Source organism: Diadema antillarum, unplaced genomic scaffold, assembly GCF_040938485.1.
Source record: "Diadema antillarum isolate AM-2024a unplaced genomic scaffold, OU_Dant_1.0 seq00001184_RagTag, whole genome shotgun sequence".
Taxonomy (NCBI): Eukaryota; Metazoa; Echinodermata; class Echinoidea; order Diadematoida; family Diadematidae; genus Diadema; species Diadema antillarum.
The window spans coordinates 755218-760881 of NW_027271984.1; positions in this window are offsets into that span (position 1 = coordinate 755218).

The window sequence follows — 5664 nt, forward strand, 5'->3', positions numbered from 1 at the left end:
GTCGAGCCATGATTAAGGTGTTCGACATTTCATCGATCACTTATATTGCATGGAACCAACAAACTGACAAACTAGACTTTCGTTTTGAGATCTAATCTATGCTTTTCTTCGGTTAACGAATAATGTCCTCTGTCGCCAGTTCCTCTACTATAATAGCTTTCAAGTGCCTATTTGTCTCAGTCAGAATGCCGAGGATTTTTGGACTTGCGTATGCTTGTCTTTGGTCTCATATCATATAAATTATTCTTGCTTGCTTGATCCCATCGCATGATGTAGTAATAAAGAGAGCAAACATTGTTCATGAGATTAACTGTTATCATCATTATCGTGAAGTGTGTCGTTGTTTTGGTCACAACAAGGACGGTGATTGATTGGGTCTTACTTTTTCAGTTTTGAGGTCGTTATGACCAGAGATAAACGGCAGAATCACGAGTGACGTTAGCATATTAATTACCTCAGCCACGTGAAGAGGTTACGTTTTCATTAGTGTATGTGACTGACATACCCACAAGAATCAGGTGACTGGAATTGCCATCACCAACACCTCTTATACACTCCCAATACCATACTATACTTAATAAGTTTTCCAGCGCAAATAGCTTGTGATGTCCGCGAGAAGACCCTGTACTGTCAATGACTGTATCTATTCATTCCTACCGCAGTACAGCTTATAGTTCTCATAAACTGTTGATATGAATTAATTAGAGTCGTGCGGCTAATCTATGGCTTATGACAGACTTGCCATTTTGATTGCTGTGTTTGACTTTTGAATCATTTGATCACGTGAAAAGGCTTGTTACGGGAGGTATAATACTGTATTCTACGTTGGCCAGGACCAGGAGACACGAAATGAATGCAACAGATAAGTTAACCAGCTCGGTCAACGACATGTCCGTAAACACACTGAACACCGCTTTATTCTCGACGTGTATGGTACCAATAATAATTTGCACCATTGTTGGAAACAGCTTGGTAGTATGTGCAGTTTGCAAGTACCGGCACTTGCGGACACCAACATACCTCATCATTGCAAGTCTTGCTGTTGCCGATTTCTTCACCGGATTGATCGGTATTTATATTATATTGGATGGCTATGAATGGGATACCAGGGAATATTGCACGAGTTAGGGCCAATATTGCACGAATCGAAGATGAGTGCAATATTGACTCTAACGAGTGCAATATTCCCTGGTATTCCATGAATCAAGGCCATCCAATATAATTATTATCATCTATACAATCAAGTAGAGCAACCATGAACTGCACAAAATTACCCGGCTTCTACTCGTCTTTGAAGTTGACTCGGCAGTGCCATCCCAGCGCTGAAAAGGGGAAGCCCCTAAAACTGCGTATTGAAACAAACAACTAGCAAGATGTTTGCGCGCTTGTGAAAAATGTAACAAAATGACGCGCACTAGTAGCAAGTATTTGCGCATTCAGCAAGCGCTCACGCAATAAACGAGACAGAATTGAATATCGTGTGATCTTGAACGGCAAGTAACAACGGTAGCCTATGGGGAATTAATACGTTGGTCTATGCGATTCGTTCAATATGCTCCGATATTGAACGGTAAAAATTGAGTTGACTACAATACGCGTTTTTAATGCGCCGCTAAAACGTCCTATATAGATGATAAATCCTTTATATCTGTATTTCAACTTCTCAAAAAATACCCGTTGTGATTCTTCTTCTACAATATCATTTACGACGCCATTCACTGTCCTCAGCGCTGTATCTTTTTTTCAAATACTCACAATCACGACCGACAGGTATATTGCCATTACAAGACCACTGCACTACGTCTCTACGGTGACCATCGAACGCGTCCGGATTGTGATAGTCTTCACCTGGATGGCATGCAGCGCTTTCTTTCTAACACGATCTTATTTGCTCGTGTCCAAAAATGCCAATGTGATAACTATGAAGTGCCCCCTGAGATACTTTGAGGATCCCTTATTGTGGGCCGTCAATCTGAGCGTGCTTGCAGGCAGCTCGCTAGTGTTCTTCATGTTGACTGGTTTTAATTTGCGGATACTCCGAATCGCTTTCAAGCAGTCCCGCATGATCTATCAGGGAAACGAAGATTTCAGGAGAAATCGGGGTAACCATGAGATATCGATCAAGAACTTTAAAGGGACCCAAACAATCTGCATTATAGTTTTTATCTTTATTGCCTGTTTTCTCCCCACCCAAATTTCGTTCGGTATTGAATTGTTGCCATTGAATGGTTATAGTCTATCATCCGTTCTTGCCCAAGTCAACATCATCAGTCTTGGCATAAATTCGGCTGTCAATCCGGTCATCTACGGCTACAGAGATCGTTTGTTTCGCGAGGCTTTCAATGATCTCAAAAGAAGTCTTATAGCCTTAATCTTATGACTGAAGGCATCCATTATGATATCAGCTAAATGGCAGAACAGTTCTAGGGTAAGATAATGACAAATACGATGATAAACACAATATCAATGCCGCGAGCAATGCTTAATCAAAGTCTAGAAGTGTTTTTAATGATTCTACGTCTGTACAATGGTATAGACCTACGTGAATGAATACACTTTATACCAAGGAGTTACGATGGTAACTCCTTGCCTATACTGAACAGTGCGATAGAAAACGAAAATTGCGAATTTGATGACGACAATAAGGACATTTCGCTACACGACGAAAAGATCGAAGTTAAAGGACGCGGAAGCAATCAGCTGTTATGGTCCCGACACTCGCACTCTCATCCCCATTTCTTAGCAGTTTCGCTTTTCTGTGTGGACGTAGCTGTAGCGAAAAGATCGCTTATTGGCTGGCTGCTCAAATCGTGTCCAATATTGGGACCGGACGCTGTTTTGGCCGAGAACCGTTCTCGTTTACCCCAGGACCGGATTTTGTTGTTTTTGTTGTTGTTGTTGTTGTTGTTGTTGTTGTTTGTTGTTGTTTTTTTATTTGAGCACGCGCAAGTTTTGCACGCGGCAAGCTCAACTAGCGGTAGCGTCGTGCTTGCAAAAGTTCCCTTTTAACGCTAATAGGCAAGTACGGTAGGCTTGTTTCTATCCTAAACCATGTGTACTGCTTCAACTGTTTGGAAAAAATGTTCATTTACACTCTAAATGATGACGCACCGGTTATATCACAAAAGGCACAAAACTCAAAGCAAACCGTGGTCAATAAAATGATAAGAAGGTCACATGCGTTGAGTAAACATGCGCTGGACTAAATTATTATTCTGACAGAGTCTTTGGATGAAATACATATCATTACTTATTTAACAAAGGTAAGGGGACGATTCGAAAATTGCTGCGTTATAGATGTGGTGAATTCACAGTAACATATACATTTGTTCCTTGCCTTCACATAGTTTCTTTTTTCAAATTTGTAATAGTGATGATATCTATGCTTTGGTTCACCTTTTTGGTTGGACTTTTCGTCAAGATAAACCAGCGATTGCTTACATTAGAGCAAGATGGAAGGATTTAATGGTATAAAGCAAGACTTATTGATTGGAAAGTGATGCTACGACAGCATCTAAATATGTACAAGTGGTACAATATGGAAAGCTATATAATATGACATTGATATTGTTCTATCGAACAATAACAATGAAACTGATCAATGCAAAATATGACCCGATGACAAATGAGATAAGAAACTTGCACGTAGTAGAAAACATATCATCTTAGCTGATTTTAGTCTGACTGTTCAGCAGCGTAATACGCCTTGCCTAAATTTAAAAACAAAACAAAACAAAACCAATTAAACTCTGAATGCTTCAAAATAATAATGACAAATGAAAAAGAAAGTTAGATGTAGACATATAACAAGACACAGTTTGATAAACAGCGCTAGTGCATGTCCAGTGGTTAAAGAGAGTATGTTTTACAGAATGTTTGATATACCTCGTGTAAAATATTATTCCATGTATACATTGTTACAACCGATGCCTGCTGTGGTGCTTGACAATTTTGTTCATTTGCTTCACTTTCCACCTGAGAAGAAGGCTGGATGGCCAATATTCAGCTGCTCCAGCTCGTCTCTTTTAAGCTGATAGGGTCCAGTCGGATGTGAGTCCATTTCACCATTTCATTGTTTTGCACCATCTTTGCGATCACTGAAGAAGCGGATATGGCGGGCGGTTGATGCCATTAACATGTTCAACCGTGCAAAATGGTTGTATAACAATGGAATGGATGTAAGATTTTAACCAATCAGAACGCCCCCCCCCCCAAAAAAAAACAAAAAAACCCAACAACAACAACAAGAAAAAACAAACATACAAACATACATACAAAACAAAAAGAAATTCCTGTACAACCTTGCAACTGTCAACGACGCAACGCTAGAATGCTTGTATAGTTGCCACTCACATGGGTCAAGGTGCGGTTACACGGACACCAATACATTCATGCATGAAAAATAATACACTGCCCTTCTCGGCAAAACCAATGCAGTACAAATAATGCACAAGCAAGACTGCGTTTATTTATTTTGTTTATCTATTTATTCATTCATTTATCTATTTACTCCGTTTTATTTTCACAGGGCAGCCCTTTCAGTTAAAAAGCAAAGGGGCCCTGCATAAAAACTAATACAAAATACAGTACATACAAAATTGAATACAAAAGTAAGTCAAAAAAGGGGGAAAAAACACACCACATATGGCTTACAAACTCAATACAAAAAAAAAATGCATGTATGCATATGTATGAAATGCTAAATTACAAGTAAAAGGACTTCATGAAAAGGCCCGGAAAACACTTTCCACCATTTGCAACCAACATAATACAATAAAAGGGCCTGTTATAATACCCGTCCGGATGACACATAAGCTGCCGAAGTGAATTTCCCGTGCGAGCATCCCAAGATCTATGAAAGGTCTGTACCCCCCCCCCCCCCCCCCAGTCTGAAGCGCCCTCCCCGTCCAGAAGTGGGCAGGCAGAAAACCCATGTGATAACGTGCGTTGTTTTGCATCATCTTCGCGATCACTGAATCGAGAAGCGGACATGGCGGGCGTTTGATGCCATTAACATGTACAACCGTGCGACATGGTTGTATAGCCATGGAATGGATGTAAGGTTTTTAACCAATCAGAACGCCGTCCCTTTCCTAAGAAAAAAAAATCAACAACAACAAACAAACAAACAAACATACATACATACATACATACAAAACAAAACGAGGTCTATTTTCCAGTGCTGCACACGTCCTTCCTCTCAGCCAATCACAATTACACGACATTGTGCATGGATCTATACACCGATCCCTTGCGCGAAGCAGTCCAGCTGGGAAGATTTTCTTAGCCAAGATTAATACGATGCCGCAGAGACGAACCATATCGAGTTCATTTTTTTTTCATTATGTACATACCCTAATGATTTGCCTCTTTCTACAGAGGACGGTATTATTACACAGTTTCATCTCTTACTTAATGCACAACCGCATCCTATTTCTCTCTCTCTCACACACACAGTCAGTGTATCCATTACTTCCTCACTCTCCTCTTATCAATAAAATAATCTATTTCTACTCAAATATTCTACCCGTGTCTTTACCTGTATGGTATACATGTAGTTGTTATCCACACAATCGCATAAGGGAATCCTGTATAGCATAAATCTTCACACCTCATCCCTTCACTTGCAAGCTGGACATTATGTATCATCTAATTTTGTCATAT